This window comes from Jaculus jaculus, chromosome 7 (genome assembly GCF_020740685.1).
Source record: "Jaculus jaculus isolate mJacJac1 chromosome 7, mJacJac1.mat.Y.cur, whole genome shotgun sequence".
NCBI classification, from domain to species: domain Eukaryota; kingdom Metazoa; phylum Chordata; class Mammalia; order Rodentia; family Dipodidae; genus Jaculus; species Jaculus jaculus.
The window spans coordinates 25,247,424-25,264,954 of record NC_059108.1 but is presented as its reverse complement, the minus strand read 5'-3'; the positions used below and the strand labels follow the sequence as shown (position 1 = coordinate 25,264,954).

General features: G+C 42.1%; 1 protein-coding gene across 2 annotated transcripts in view; it reads right to left on the bottom strand.

The window, feature by feature from the left end:
* Cab39l (calcium binding protein 39 like) overlaps nt 1-17,531 on the bottom strand; it is a 128,423-nt gene that overhangs the window by 92,498 nt on the left and 18,394 nt on the right. Inside the window, exon 2 of one of the 2 annotated variants that reach the window (XM_045154963.1) lies at nt 17,171-17,243. The exons of the other annotated variant lie outside the window; for it this stretch is intronic. The gene's annotated coding sequence lies outside the window, so the exon portion shown is untranslated. The remainder of the gene's footprint in view (nt 1-17,170; nt 17,244-17,531) is intronic. 2 annotated transcript variants of the gene reach the window in all.

The following is a 17,531-nucleotide window of genomic DNA, read 5'->3' as shown; positions in this document are numbered from 1 at the left end:
TCCACGGCTATAGCAGGAAATGTAAATAGCCCTCCCTCCACAGTACAAACATGTATATACACACGTGCAAAAACAAAAAAAGCAAAATACACATCTTTCTAAATGTACATGGAATGACTATCAAGTCAGATCATACTCTATGATGTCAAATAAGCTGAAAATATGTATAGAATTGACAATAATATTTAAAATGTTCATGATCTTATTAACTTTAAAAAATCAGTAATAAATTATATCTGGGAAATCCCCAAATATACCAAAATAAGTATCACCCTACTAAGTAGTCCACAGGTCGAAGAAGAGGCAAAAGAAATCAGAAAAAAATCTGTGTGTTACTAGTAAGATCTGGAGACTCGCTGCACAACTACCTGTATAACAAAAGAAGACAGGCTTCTCCTGATCTCAGCTTCCACATGAAGATACCAGATACAATAATAAGTTAAAACGAAAGAACAAAGGAAACATGACAGGACAGGAATCTATGAAATTTTTAAAAAATAGAAAAATCAATTAAAGAAAAATATTCTTTGAAAAAAAAACCAGATGTGGTGGCACATACCTTTAATCCCAACACTCAGAAGGCTAAGGTAAGAGTTCAAGGTCACCCTGAGACTATATAGTGAATTCCAGGTCAGCCTGGACTACAGTGAAACCCTACGGCAATAAACAAAAACAGGGGGCTAGGACTGATTGCAAATAAATAAATAAAATTAAAAAAAAAAAAACAGATCTGGAGGGATAGCTTAGCAGTTAAGGCACTTGCCTACAAAGCTAAAGGACCCAGGTTTGATTCCCCAGGACTCATGTAAGGCAGATGCACAAGGGGCACATGCATCTAGAGTTCGTTTGCAGTGGCTGGGAAGCCCTGGTGTGCCCATTCTCTCTCTTGTGCAATCAGAAAGAGAGAGAAAGATAGAAGAAAGACACACAGAAAAAGAGAGAGAGAATGGGCATGCCAGGGCCTCTAGCCACTGCAAACCAACTCTAGATGCATGTACCCCTTGTGCATCTGGCTTACATAGGTCCTGGGGAATCAAACCCGGGTCCTTTAGCTTCACAGGCAAACGCCTTAACTGCTAAGCCATTTGTCCAGTCCTAGCCCTCATGGGAAGGAATTCCTGCCTGGTACTGAAAACAGTCAAAAGCCTATGGTTGGAAAGTTCATAGGACTTGAGGAGAAGCTGCTACTGTTGTTTGGCTAAATGGATATATTGTGCCCATCAAAGCACCCTCCAAATACTTTTATTTATGAACACAGTCTAGAGCTACTGTCAGCTTTGGTCAGAGAAGTTTCTTTTTGTTGTGGGCAGTGATTACTGGGGGCTCAAAATCTATCAAAGTGCTAAGAGTAAGTGTGATGGTTAAGGTGTTGTCAACTTGATCTGTTTAGTAATCCACAGAAATTCTTTTTGGGTGGGTCTCTGAGGTTGCTTCCAGGAAGGATTCACTGAAGGAGGAAGTCCTTCCCCTAGAGCAGGTCGCCCCTCTCAGAGGGGGACTTTATACAAGGAAGCTCTGGGTGAAAAGAGCCTCTTCCTTCCTTCCACCTGGCTGCCGGAGCTGCTTGCTGCCTTCCGGTGTGGACTGAAGACCAGCGGTTCCTCAGGACTCAGGAAGCCTCCAGGCCTTCAGTGCCGGATTGGGACTGCTGAGGCATCTGGCCACGTGGACTGAGCAGCTACCGGGTTTTTTGATTCTTGGGCCTGCAACTGCTATTGGACTACCATAAGCTAATCCAATAAATTCCCTTTTTAATGATTCATTCTAGTGGCTCTGTTCTTCTACAGAACCCTGACTAATACAATAAGTGATTGTGGAATGCTCAGTGCTAATTGGAACATCTATACCAACCACACCAAATCTCAGGGACCATTGCAGAAGAGAGGGCAGAAAGAATATGGGAACCAGAGGATGGGGCAGAGTGCTGTGGACCGCTGTCTTCTGAACATGATGCATGCATTACACTCATGACCTCACAGTGACAATTTTTACCTGCCTAAGACTGGGCCTATCAATATTCTGTCACTGTTCATGGAGTTCTCATGAGGCCCTCTTCCTCCCTATGGAGTTACTGACAGTTAATGTTGTGGGGTGGGAAGGCATTCTCTTCAGTGGTGTAGCCATTGGTAAGTTACCCATGCTTCAGTAAATAACCTACCAATGCGCATGCAAACAACCCTAATGAAACTCAGTGGGTCCAAAACAACAGGACCTCAAAGTAGAAGTGGGTCTAGTTAGGAAGAATGGGTTCAGTGGGAGAGGAAGACGACATAAGGAAATGGGAACTGAATCTTATCAAAACACACAAGGTTAGCCGGGTGTGGTGGCGCACACCTTTAATCCCAGCACTCGGGAGGCAGAGGTAGGAGGATCGCTGTGAGTTCAAGGCCACCCTGAGACTACAGAGTTAATTCCAGGTCAGCCTGGACCAGAGTGAGACCCTACCTTGAAAAAAAAACAAAAAAAAAAAACACACAAGGTTGTCAAAAAAAATACTAAACAAAAAGAATTGGGGTGTTCTTATTGAGCATCCTGTTTAATATGTCTATAGTCACCCTGTCTGCCCTGGCAGGACTAGAACCCACATCTGATCCAGTTTCATTCAAGATGGCTATTAGCAATGCCTCAGAAACAGCTTCCTGCTTCCTCCTCAGCTCAGTATACCTGTGGGCTGGCCCCTCCTGGCAACCTCTGAAGCTCACCAACCAGTCAGGTCTGCACACCTGAGTCTGATGATGAGGCTCATTCTAAGTGGATATCTGACCCATATTAAAGCAGCCTGAGCACGTGTGTAAAACTCGCTTGGCTTTCTTTAATCTCCTGCTGCCTAACATTCCTGGTCCATCCGGGCTTTGGTAAACTCTTTCCCCTTCCCAGCCGGGGTGGGAGCAGGGAGGCTCTCTTTTCTGCTGAGCATTTTTTTCTGTCTGTTTTCCACATGTGTCTGGCACTGGGTGTTTTCTTGCCTAACCACGAGTGTAAGTCTCAATCTTGGTTTCATCTTCTTCCTCTGGATCCCTCTTGACACATGTGCCGACATTTCTCCCGGCTGCCTCCCCCTTTTTAAGCTGGGAAGAGGAAGGATTTCTTTTTGTCCATGTGCATTCCTGCCTTTTTTGAGGTGTTTTCCTACTTGGTTACATGTATGACTCTCTTGGTCCTTGTTTTTGGTAAGCTCTTCCCCTTCCCAAGTCAGCATAGGCTAGAGTGAGACCCTATCTCATCAAAAAGAAAAAGGAAGGGAGAGAAGGAAGGAGCGAGGTCCCAAAACACAACATAAAACCAGAATTATAACCAACAGAATGGGACCAGTGCTCAGCACAGGTGGAGGGTGGTAGTAACAATTCTTATAGTTCCTTGTCCTTTTCCCAACCCTCATCTGTTTTCTTCACAGTTGTATAGTTAAGAATACAGAATTCCAAAATGCCTTTTAATAAATGAACAACTCCCACCCTGGAGAGAACTGACACACATTCTCTTTCCAGAGGCATGTCATGCTCTAATTTTACAAGGTTTTAGAAATGAGAACAACACAAAAAAGTTATTCATTGGAAAATCTTATTATTACTATAATAAATCTCTAAAGGTACAGTTTGTGAGCTGGCACTCTGAAACCAAGAAGAAAAATGGGATCTCAAAAGGACACAGAGAAAAAAAATAAATAAAATTAAAAGAATACAGAAAAAGAAACCATGGGAAGATGTAGGTTGAGTGAAGGGGCAGAAAACCTTGAGTTAAAAAACAACTCAGTTTAAAATGTCAAGGAAAAATCATTGCAAAACATCTCTTTCTACGAGAAGCTTGTTAATGGAACTACATTAGATGGCATTTATTTTTTATTTTTTTTAATTTTTTATTTTATGTTTATTTATTTGAAAGTGACAGACAGAAAAAGAGGCAGAGAGAGAGAATGGGTATCCCAGGCCTCCAGCCACTGCAAACAAACTCCAGATGCGTGCGCCACCATGTGTATCTGGCTAACGTAGGTCCTGGGGAATCAAGCCTCGAACCAGGGTCCTTAGGCTTCACAGGCAAGCGCTTAACTGCTAAGCCATCTCTCCAGCCCGGCATTTATTTTTCAGATGCAAACAAACCCATTCATGGTAGACACATTACATGATCAAGGTAGACATATAAAACATATTCAGAGAATTTGCTAAGTGGAAAATTCTCTAAATTAATATATCAATTACAGTGGGCTCCATCACGCCGCTGTGGTTGTTTGTCACTGTAGGACAGGGGTTCATGCTTAGCTCTCACTCATGCTGGGTCAGCACTTTAGCACTACGCTTTCTCTCTCAGCCCCCCGCTGCGCCCCGCCCCCCCCCACACATACTACCTTGGACCTGATCTTTACCTGGAAGCAGCCATTTTTCTCTCTCCTATCTTCTCCCTCTCCTCTCCCACCCCCATTTTCCTCCTCTACTGAGGCTGGGACCCAGGAATTTATGCATGCTAGGAAAGTCTACAGCTACCATTAAACTAAACCTCCAGCCCTGAAAGCGGTTTACAGATGTGTTAATAATACACCATGAGTTGCTGGCTAAGGGGTAGTTTTTTTCTAAGTGGAAATACCTAATGCTAAACTTTATTCCTTGCTTGTTTTCTTAGAACTCTTTATGTGTGCCAAACAGGTCTTGAACTCGTGGCGACCTTCTGCCTCTGCCTTCTGAGTCCTGAGATTACAGGTAAGTACCACTGCACAATCAGTCTTTTATCATACTTGCTTGTCTCATGTTTTACGGTAAGAAGTGAGAATACACTAGGTTACACCTTCAAGTCTCTGTTTGGAGATGGGCTTAGCTGCAGCACTCATTTCACTAAGCACTTTTCCTAGTTTCTACATTGCTATGAGTGGCAGTGCTGCCTTACAGTTTTTGCTAATGCATTAGAAAGATCTTTCCTAGGTAACTAGATTCTCCTCAGTTTCCTCTAAGTTCTAATTGACAACCTCGTAAGGGACAAGAGTCTACAGCTTCTCTAAGTTACATTATGCTTTCAGTCAAAGTAAAGTCCATCCATTTTTCACTCACCACTTCCAAACCCAGACCCACTTGAATACTTGTGACGGCACCTGTCTCAGTTTGTTAAAATGATATAATGGAATCCATAGACAGTGTGGATTACATACGATAAACTAACTTATTTGTGTATGTATGTATGTATGTATTTTTTTTTTTTTGAGACAGGGTCTCACTCTACCCAGGCTGAACTGCAACTTACTTCAGAGCCCACCACAGGCACAGATATCAAATACTAGAGCATGTTAGAGGCCATCTTAGAACCTGGGTATTACCGAGAATTTAGCAATTTCAAGTACAGTCTCATTTAAAAGCATCCTATGACTGGGGAGATAGCTCAGTAGTTAAAGGCACTTGTTTGCAAAGTCTGCCAGCCCAGATTAAACTCCTCAGTGCCACATACAGCCAGATGCACAGAATGGTGCATGCATCTGGAGATTACAACAGCAATAGGCCCTGGCACACCCATTCTCTGTCTGCTTCCAAATAAATTTTAAAAATTAAATAAAATAAAAGCATATTATCCAGGCATGGTGGCACAAGCCTTTAATCCCAGCACTTGGGAGGCAGAGATGGGAGGATCACCCAGAGTTCAAGGCCACTTTGAGACTACACAGTGAATTCCAGGTCAGCCTAAGCTACAGTGAGAACCTACCTCGAAAAACCAAAATAAATAAATAAATAAAAGCATACGAATACCATGACAATAGAACAGGTATCAAAGGCAGGCATGGCCATACATGCCTTTAGTTCCAGCACTTGGGAGGCAGAATTCAGAGGATCTCTGAGTTCAAGGCCAGCCTGAGACGACATAGTGAATTCCAGATCAGCCTGTGCTACAGCGAGGCCCTACCTTGAAATCCCTGCCCCCTCAAAAAACAGGTATCAAATGGAAAGACTGGACTTTCTCCAAATACTTCTCTTTTATACAGAAGGGTTAAAAAAGAACATTGTTCAAGAAGCACTCCAATAAACTTCTGTATCTCATTGGCCCAAATACAATACAGTTACCTCAGAAAAAGGAGTCTAGAAAAAATAAATTTTAGACACAATCATCGGAAGAGGGCAGGAAAGTACAAAGTTAAGTATGACAATCTGTCCAAAAGTTAACTAAAAAGTACATCAAAAATATACAAATCAGTATTTATAACTAAACATCATGAATATTCTAACCTCCAAAAATTAAGTAGGTTACCTAAAAGATATTGGAAAGTTACTTTAAACTGACACAAATTTAAACCAAAAAAATCCTACATTAATATTCATGACTATGATTATATATCATCTTGTAATATCTAAAGAATGTTCACATATTTACTCTTTCAACAACTGTGAAAGGAACATAAGGCAAATATTATTATAGTAAGTCCACTTTACAGATAAAAACATGAAGCAAATATTATTATAGCAACCTCAGATAAGGCCAATGAGGCACAGGAAGCTGAACAGTTTAACTTCAATGCCACTACTCATGAGTACTGTAGCCAGAATCCAAACCCAAATGCACTTGTACTAGAATCAAGTATCTAACAATATGTGATTAATTATAAATTGGAAATTATATACTTTTAAATTTTTTATATTTAAAACCCTCACTAGATGGTTGCTTTTCAAAGATGGGCCACAAATGATACTATCTGAATAGATGGGCTTATGAATACTTTCAATTGAATTTTTGGTCAATTACCACAAGAATTTTAACATCAGTGTAGCTCTAAGGTAAATTTTTAATAACTGCATCTCTGTTTCTCTCAAATAGATTTCATTTATTGTCCTGTTATTCATTAAATTCCCCATAGGTCCCTAAATAAGCCTTTGTGTGTGTTTATGATAATTTTCTTAATATACACTTGAAGCATGAACCTGGCCCTTTTCCTACACTGCTCTACCTTCCACAGTATGGGCATCCCTGACTGTCTCACATTCTGCCACACCACCTCCAACCTGCTTACTTTCTTCTGCCATCAGTTCACAGCACAATTTTTTTTTAAGTTTTTATTTATTTATTTGAGAGCGACAGACACAGAGAGAAAGACAGATAGAGGGAGAGAGAGAGAATGGGCGCGCCAGGGCCTCCAGCCTCTGCAAATGAACTCCAGGCGCGTGCGCCCCCTTGTGCATCTGGCTAACGTGGGACCTGGGGAACCGAGCCTCGAACCGGGGTCCTTAGGCTTCACAGGCAAGCGCTTAACCGCTAAGCCATCTCTCCAGCCCCACAGCACAATTTTTGATAATTCTCTCCATTTACATCTCTGTCTTACTACCACTTTCCCTGGGGCAATAAATGCAGCTTCTGCCTCAAACACTGTCCTAACTTTAGTCTTTAAAAAAAAAAAAAAAGGGCTGGAGAGATGGCTTAGCGGTTAAGCGCTTGCCTGTGAAGCCTAAGGACCCCGGTTCGAGGCTCGGTTCCCCAGGTCCCACGTTAGCCAGATGCACAAGGGGGCGCACGCGCCTGGAGTTCATTTGCAGAGGCTGGAGGCCCTGGCGCGCCCATTCTCTCTCTCTCCCTCTATCTGTCTTTCTCTCTGTGTCTGTCGCTCTCAAATAAATTTTTAAAAAAATTTAAAAAAAAAGAATACACACACACACACACACACACATACACATACATATATACATACACTTGAGAGGGAAAGAGGGAGAGAGAGAATGAGCAGGCTAGGGCCTTCAGCCACTGCAAACGAACTCCAGACACATGCACCCCCTTGTGCATCTAGCTTACATGGGTCCTGGGGAATTGAACTGGAGTCCTTAGACTTTGCAGACAAATGCCTTAACCCCTATGTCATCTCTGCAGCCACAACTTTAGTCTTTTTAATCAACACAATGCTTAGAAACAAGACAGCATGCTATCAATTAAATACAATTCATTATTATCAAGTTAATTGACTTAATGTAATGCCAATACTTAAAAGAAAGTCAACTGCAGCTGGAGAGATGGCTTAGCAGTTAAGACACTTACCTGCAAAGCCAAAGGACCCAGGTTCAATTCTCCAGGACCCATGTAAGCTAGATGCACAAGGTGGTACATGCATTTGGAGTTTATTTGCAGCAGCTGGAGACCCTGGCATGCCCATTCTCTGTCTCTCTTTCTCTCTTTGTGGTGGTTTGATTCAGGTGTCCCCCATAAACTTAGGTGTTCTGAATGCTAGGTTTCCAGCTGATGGAAATTTGGCAATTAATGCCTCCTGGAGGCAGCGTATTGTTGGGGGTGGGCTTATGGGTGTTGTAGCCAGTTTCCCCTTGCCAGTGTTTGGCACACTCTCCTATTGCTATGGTCCACCTTATGCGGGCCAGGGGGTGATGTCCACTCTCTGTTCATGCCATTGTTTTCCCCTGCCATTGTGGAGCTTTCCCCCAAGCCTGTAAGCCAAAATAAACTTCTTTTTCCTACAAGCTGCTCTGCGTTGGGTGATGACTACCAGCAGTGCTAACCTGACTATAACAGTAAAGTGGTACCAAGGAGTGGGGTTGCTGCTAGACTATTTGGTTTTGGCCTTTTGGAGCTGATTTTCAAGAGGAATGTGGAAGGACTTGAAACCTTGGCCTAACAGATGCCTTGCAGTGCTGTAAGTACAGCTTGATGGACTATTATGGTCAGAGTTGAAAGACCCGAAGGCAGTAAGAACTATGAACTGTGAGGTTTGGCTTATGAGGGTGAGAAAGACCTTTGCTTGAACTGGGCTAGCAGTTTGTGTGAGAAGCTTGCTGTAATGCCCCTGTCCTGAGAAGTTGTGCAGGGTTGCTCTGCATAGAAATGAACTGGTGTGAGCAGAAGGATATGGCACAGAAGTAAATCTTTGGGTGAACTCCTGCCCGTTCAGTTGCAATTGAGATTACAACCTTTGAGATTGGGCCAGCTAATCTGTACTGGGGCAAAAAAAATAATGTAGGCTCTTTTGAAGGGGCCTGAATCCTCAAGGAGTGTCTGTTCTTCAATGTCTGCTTTATTCCCCCCTTGATTAACAAATTGGCACCCTACCTGGTATTATGGAGTATAAGAAATGCCAGAAAGAGGGTCATTGAGTTTGCAACACAGTCTTGTGTTTTGGAAATGGCCATGAGCAGTGTGAAGCAGGTTTGCTGGTTGCCTGCATGGAGACCCCATGGGGTCATGAGGATGAACCGTGGATTGCGGTGGAGACCCAGTGGAGATGCCGGGACCACGAGATGGCTGCTAAGGAAAGCTGCCAGGTTGAATGTTTTCCAGGACTGTGAGTAGCCTAGCTGGAGGGGTGGAATTGGAATGCCAGAGACTTGTTGCTGGTTAGAATTACTGGACTTGGAGATTTGTCACTGGCTAGAATTGTTGGCCTTGGAGTAACAGAGTTTGATGTTTGCCCTGGTTGTTTTAAATCTTGTTTCTTTGCTATTCTCAATGCCATCTTTTGCAGTGTGAATGTTTATTCTGTGTATTATGGGTTTTTTGAAGTTATTTTTTTTTTGGTATTATGGCTCAGTTAAAAGACCTTGAGCTATGGGGATGTATGAACATCATTGGAATTGATAAAAACTATGGGGTCGTTTAAAGTTGGACTGAATGCATTATATTTTGTATCATGGATGGATATCAGTTTATGGGGGCTGGGGGCGAAATGTGGTGGTTTGATTCAGGTGTCCCCCATAAACTTAGGTGTTCTGAATGCTAGGTTCCCACCTGATGGAGATTTAGGAATTAACGCCTCCTGGAGGGAGTGTATTGTTGGGGGCAGGCTTATGGGTGTTATAACCAGTTTCCCCTTGCCAGTGTTTGGCACACTCTCCTGTTGCTATAGTCTACCTTATGTGGGCCAGGGGGTGATGTCCACCCTCTGCTCATGCCATTGTTTTCCCCTGCCATCGTGGAGCTTCCCCCCGAGCCTGTAAGCCAAAATAAACCTCTTTTTCCCACAAGCTGCTCTTGGTTGGGTGATTTCTATCAGCAGTGTGAATCTAACTGCAACACACACTCACTCTCTGCCTCTTTCTCACTTTCAAATAAATACATAAATAAAAATGTTTAAGCCTTTCACACAAAAAAAAAAGAAAGTCAATTTGAACTTTGAAAATGTGACAGGTAATTCTAGCTCTAAGTTACTTACTAAGGGAAAAAATATGAGGAGAAAAATTTATAAGGAACAATAATGGTTGGAGGCTAGAGAAAGAGATCAATCAGTTAGAGTGCTGGTTTTACAAGCATAAAGACTTGAGAGCCATCCACAGTGCCTACATAAATGCTGGGCATGATAATGTGCATTTGAATCCCAGTGCTGGAGAGGCAGAGACTGGTGGATCCCTGGAGCTCACTGGCCAGCCATCTAGCCTAATTTGTGAGCTCCCAGCCAATGGGAGACTCTGTATCAAACAGATGGACATGGTACCTGGGAAGGACATTCGAGGTTGTCCTCCAGCCTCAACACTCACACATGCACATACACCAGCACACACACGTGTGCCCACACACATACAAACAGTAATACACATCTGCACACACAACCACACGCACACACGCAAGAGAACAACAAAAAAGGGTTGTAGTTGGGGGGTATATATTTCAGTGACATGTGAGGTTCTAGGTCCTATCTAGCACATGTGAGGTTCTAGGTCCTATCTCTACCACAGCAAAGGAGGGAGGGAGAGAGGGAAGAAAACTATAAATATAAAATTATAATTAACATAAAAATATAAGAAACAAATTAATAGAAAAGTAATAAAAATATAAAGAAAGTTATAAATATCATTACAAATAAACTGGGTAACACCTTTCTTACTTTCAAAACCATAACTCAGAAGTTTTAGAACTATAGTGTGTGGGGGGGACTATGCATCCATGCAATGCTCAGGATGGAACTCAGACCTCATGCATATTAAACACATGCTTTACCACTGAGCTACCCTTTAGCCCCTACAGTTAGGACTAATTTATTTCTATATCATTTGTTAGAAAAAGAGAGAGAGAGAGAGCATGGGCGTGTCAGGGCCTTCAGCCACTGCAAATGAATTCCAGATGCATGCGCCACCTTGTGAACCTGATTTAACGTGGGTACTGGGGAAGTGAACCTGGGTCCTTTGACTTTGCCAGCAAGCACCTTAACTACTAAGCCATATTTGCAGTCCTCTGGGTCCTTTATAATCAGTAGTCTAGTGAACTATGACTAACAAATATTATCAATTAAATAACAAGGAAAACCTCCCTTTAAAAATTTATGAGGGCACACTCCCCTTTAATCCCAGCACCCAGGAGGCAGAGGCAGAAAGATGGCTGTGAGTTCCAGGCCAGCCTGTGACTACATAGTGAATTCCAGGTCAGGGTGGGCTAGAGCAAGACCCTACCTAAAAACAAAACAAAACAAAAAAATTTCTCAGGGCTGGAGAGATGGCTCAGTAGTTAAAGATGCTTGCTTGCTTGCAAAGCCTGATAGTCCCAGTTCAGTTCCCCAGTTCCCATGTAAAGCCAGATATACAAAGTAATGCATGCCTCTGGAGTTTGCAATATCAAGAGGTCCTGGTACACTGATTCCCCCCCACACACCTTGCAAATATGAGTAATATTTTTTAAAGTTTTCTGGATTATAGCTATCAGAACATTTTGTACAATCAGACCACCTGTACATATAAATTTTGTTCCAATAGCCCTTAGAACTACAGCTCACAACACACGATTTTAAACCCGTGGTATCTACTTAGGAAGTGACAGAATCAACCCTGTTCTCCCATAAGTACAATGATAATATACATTATACTACTGTGAAATGTCTTTGTTTGCTTTTTTGTTTTTCAAAGTATAGTCTCACTCTAGCTCAGGCTAACCAGGAATTCACTATGTCTCAGGCTGGCCTTTAACTCCCAGTGATCCCCCTGCTTCTTCTTGCTTGGTACCTTGTGGGGATTTGCTGTTGTTTTTCAAGGTATGGTCTCTCTCTAGCCCAGGCTGACCTGGAACTCACTCTGTAGTTCCAGGCTGAGAGGGAGTCAGGTAGCTTTGTTAGGGAGTTTAGGGTGACTGGGCCCCTGAAAGTAAAAAGCAGGAATGTCTCTGGACTTGCCCTTACAGTCTGAGCTTTCCTGGAGATCAGGGAGGAACCTGGCTTCTCCTTATCTCTTGCCTAAAGGAATTCCCCAGACCTGTTTTTCCATGACTAAGCCCCTCCCTGGGAGGGAGGACTTCTTTCCTAGAATTCAAATCTAATCCTGGCATTGTACTTGGTCTAGTTTAGACCTCAGAACTTGGTGTCATGGCTGGCCTCTTCCTGAGCCAGCTTCTAGCTCAGACCAATCAGCTGTCTCTCTTGCTCACCTCAGCCAGAAGGCAGGGCCCACCACCATAAGGTTAGAAATATATTTGCCAGGGGAGGACAAGTTCTCTTGGCAGCCTGTTCACGACTCCTGAACCTCCAAGTTCTTCATAAGTCTCCCCTCCTTTAGGCCTAGCTGGGCTGAGAGGTGGGGAGAACCCCCTTGACCCCTCTCTATCCCCTCCTGCCCTCCACACAGCAGGAGCTCTCTGTACTTCCTTTTCTCTCTAAATCTGTTTTCACATTTCTTCCATGCCTACCACATGGGCTCTCAGACCAATGTATCTATTTTCTTTCTCTTGGTTTTGTACTTCCTTAAATAAATACAATAATTTAATAATTATCTTTCTCAGTTTGAATTGCCCAATTCTTTGGTTAAATACAAACAAACTCAGGGTTTGGGGATCAAGAACTTTCCTGGACTCCCCAGAGACCATGTATCAAGGCTGGCCTCAAACTCACACTGATCCTCCTATTTCTTCCTTGTTTCCTTTTTTTTTTTTTTTTTTGGTTCTATCAAAAATTTCTGTACAAATTTTTGTACAAAAATATTTTATCAGCCAGGCGTGGTGGCGCACGCCTTTAATCCCAGCACTCGGGAGACAAAGGTGGGAGGATTGTGAGTTCAAGGCCACCCTGAGACTCCATAGTGAATTCCAGGTCAGCCTGGGCTACAGTGAGACCCTACCTCAAAAAAACAAAACAAAAAAAAAATTATCATATAATTATATGATATATAAGACAGTATTTTTTCCTTTTTTTCTTTTTCTTTTTTTTCAAGATACAGTCTCACTCTCTGACCTGGAACTACCAAGCTGGCCTTAAACTCAAGGCCAATCCTCCTATCTCTGCCTTCCAAGTGCTAGGATTAAAGGCATGAGCTAGCACACCTGGAAAGATATCTTGCTTGCTTCCTTTCTTTCTTTTTCTTTCTTTCTTTCTCTATTTTGAGAGAGGGAGAGAGAATGGGCACACCAGGGCCTTCAGCTGCAGCAGCTAATGAACTCCAGGCACTCCCCCCATGGGGCACATGTGTGACATTGAGCACTTGTATCACTGTGTGTCTGACTATGTGGGACCTGGAGATTCAAACATGAGTTCTTAGGCTTCGCAGGTAGCACCTTAACCACTAACCTATCTCTCTAGCCCCTGAAACACTAATCAGTAGCTTTATGGCAAAATTGAGAAACTACCAGTTATTCACAAAGTTCATGAAGTTTCTATATGCTATTGGCTTAAAGTTTCTGTTCTTTCTAATTAGCCTATAACTTATTTTAAAAATACTTAATTTATGTTTAGTTGTAGAAATAAAAATCTGACAGGAGCTACAGAGCTAGGAATGTAGTTCTGCTGGTAACTTCCTTAATTTGCACAAAGCCTTGGGTTCAATTCCCAGGACTGCTTAAACTGGGGGCATGGTGGTGCACACTTACAATCCCAGCACTTGGGAAATGAAGGCAAGAAGATCAGAAGTTCAAGGTCATCCTCAGCTACATAGGGAGTTTGAGACCAGCCTGGGCTACATAAAACACTGTGTCAAAAAAAAAAAAATGTCTTAGCCAGGTATGATGGTGCACACCTTTAATCCCAGCATTCAGGAGGCCAAAGTAGAAGGATCACCATGAGTTCAAGGCCACCCTGAAACTAATTCCAAGTCAGCCTAGGCCAGAGTGAGACCATACCTCAAAAAACAGAAACAAACAACAACAAAAAAAAATTTGTTGTTGTTCTGAACTGAAGGTATTTTTAGTGCTTAACATTAATTGAAGCAGGATAAATTATTTATGGTGCAGCTAGTTGGGAGCAAAGGCAGTAAGATAACCCCAGTGATATACAATTACTGTAAAAAATACAGGTACTCTAAATTTAACCACAAAATTTCTATGAAAAGGCAGTAGTCATCTATAACATCACCTAAGAGAAATAGTAGCTTTCAAGGTCCACACATGCTGACATGCATTTTTTGTTTTTTTATTGAGGCAAGCTCAAGGACTGCCTTTTTTTTAAATGCGAGAGTGAGAGAGAGAGGAAATTGGCACACCAGAGCCTCCGGACACTACAATCAAACTCCAGATGCGTGTGCCCCTGGTGTACATGTGCAACCTTGCACGTGTGTGTCACTGTGTTTTTGGATTACACTAGGCCTGGAGAGCTGACCATTGAGTACTTAGGCTTCAAAGAAAGCTCCTTAACCACTAAGCCATTTCTCCAGTCTTGATACTGCATTTTAAAAGATGCTTGGGACATTCAGAAGGAACACTAGTCAGCCTCTGGAGCACATGTTGGGAAAATTTGAATTTGGCAAGCCTCATTCAGGATATTTATTCTAAGACTGCCTGATCTTAATGCCCACAACATTTCTTTTGTAGAGATGAAGTTAGTAGAGATATGGCTAGCTGAGTATAACTTTGGCTGGTTTGAATCCTAATTAATAACTTCTTTGGGCAGGTATGGTGGCACATACTTTTAATCCCAGCACTCGGGAGGACAGAGAGAGGAGGATTACTGTGAGTTTGAGGCCACTCTGAGACTACACAGTGAATTTCCAGGTCAGCCTGGGCTAGAGTGAGACCCTACCTCGAAAACCCCCCCAAAAATAATGATAACAATAATTATTATTATTTCTTTGGAGAATGTCATACTTGCTCCCTTTATCTTTCGCTGTATCACACAGAGAAGCTCAAAGGTTAGATAATACAAAGTGGAATTATGTAGACGTCTGTATGCCCTTCTCACGAGTAGTTACTAAGACATGTGTCTTCTATTCATGTGTGTGTCTATTTTCCTGCCTTTACCATCTCAGTAGCTTCAGCCTGGATACATCAGCCATTCAGAAAACAATGCTCTAGGAAAACACTTCCCAAAGTGGTCCCATGCAAGCAAACTGGCTCAGAGCTTGCTTCTCAAACTTTTTTAAATGAGTTAAAACCTTTCTACAAGACACACACCTATAATTCCAGCACCTAAGAGGTTGAGGCAAGAAGACCATCCATGAGCTTGAGGCTTGTCTGGGCTACATAGTGAATTTTAGACCAGTCTGAGACAACAAGTTTCTATCTCAAAAATAAACAGAAACAAAACCCTTACTCTATAGAGCTTACAATTGGTGATATCCAGTCAACTCCTAAGATGGCCTCAAAGCATCTTTCCTAGTACATAGTCCTTGGCTTCTATTTAACGGCCCTAATATTTTTAGCAATCTCTTTCCCTGACCTCAATTTTAAATGCACCCCTTTTGTGGGAAAACTGCCAAGTTTTCAGACTTCCTGCTCAGCCCTTGTCTCTGAGTTCTTACTCTAAACCTGGCCCCAAGCAGCTAGTAATACCCATGCTATCACCTGAATGCTCAGCTGCCTAGAAATTCCCACCAGTGTTCATCAGCTTATCCCTTTTAAACTCTGCCTCATATACAGTCTGTGCACATGGACAAAAGGCATACACATGAGTTCTGCTCAAATTTCAAATAAATGGCCTCTAGTCCACTTCCCAACAGGGTCCTCATTTCGGTTTGAAATCTCATGGTCATAGGTTTTATGATCCACATTTCCATTGGCTTTCTGGTTCTCTGTGCTCCCATTACAATAACCCACTAAGCTCTACTAATAGCAGGCTTCTCAAGAGCGCATCCCCAAGCTTTTCCAAATCCTTTCCATAAACCAATTCCAACTTTTTTTTTTACATTTAATTTGAGACAGGGTCTCATATATCCCAAGATGTCCTTGAACTAGCTATGTGGCCAAGAATGACTTTGAGTTTCTGATTCTCCTGCCTCTACCACCCAAGTGTTGCGATTACAGGTGTTGTATGAAGTTCCTGGTTTATGTAGTCCTGAGGACCAAATCCAGGCCTCAGGCATGCTAGGCAAGCACTCTACAACTGAACTACATCTCCAGACCCAATTCTAAAATATTCTATACCACACACATTATCACAAGAAGTCTCAGAAATGACTCCATTTCTCTGTGGATTCAGATTTTTCATCACTGTGACAAGTACCTGAGAAATCCATTTCAAAGTAGGAAATGTTTATTTTGGCTCCCAATTTCAGAAGGTTTTTTTGTATGCACTCACCATGCACAGAGCTTTTATGTAAACACAAAGCCATGGTACCGCCAAAGCATTCAAGGACTTTAGTACCTCTTCACCTCACACAATACACCTGGTTTTGTGTTCTTCCTGCTTGTTTTATCAAGGTAGGGTCTCGCTCTAGCCCAGGTTGACCTGGAAATTCACTATGTAGCCATACACCTGTTTTGATCCTAGCTCCAAAAAGTTTTCCTTACTTTCTAACATGTCGATCTATCCATTTTAATGGCTATTTTACATGTTTGGTTTAAAGGGAGGAATTCAAGATCTCTTGTCTAGCATCCTGCTACAAGGAGAAGTCTTAATTCTAAAACATTTGTGTAAAATTTTGTTGTTGTTGTTGTTTTCAAGATAGGGTCTTGCTCTACCCTAGGGTGACCTGGAATTCACCATGTCATCTCAAGGTGGCCTTGAACTCACAAGAGATCCTTCCTACCCCTGCCTCCTGAGTATGGGATTAGAGGCCTACCTGACTAGCTGTGCAAAGTTTTGAATCAAGGTATTATATTTATTCTTAACTGGGCATGGTGACACACATCTTTAATCCCAGCACTTGGGAGGCAGAGGTAGGAGGATCACCCTGAGTTCAAGATCAGCCTGAGATGACATAGTGAATTCCAGGGCAGCCTGGGTTAGAGTGACACCATACCTCGAAAAATCAAAAAAATAAAAATAAACAAACAAAAAAGTTATTATATTTATTCTTAATAAACTCTTAGTATATTCTGTGTAGTCTGTAAATTGTCAAGTGACGAATAATGCAGGTCCTGAACTATGTTACCTTACCTTAGAAAGGCCCTGTCATCGGCAAATTTGTTTAACCTTTCTCAGCTTTCACAGCCTCTGATCAACACAGCTTCTGACAAAAAGACACGTTTCAGAGTTAATTTTTAAAATCTTATAGCAACAATACTACAGTGAATCCAATATATTCTTTCATTCCTTTCAGGTAAAGAGAGTCACAAGTTTGATTTTCCATCATAATAAAATGCAAATAAAGCAAAACAGAAAAATCCCCTTCCCAAATTACTTCAGAGGTAGCTGTTTCTTAAAGTAGCATAGAGAGGAATGAAAAGATGTTTTCTAATTAAGAGCAAACAGTATATGAAGGGCTGGCCTGGGTGAAAGGGCTCTCTAGGTAAAAGAT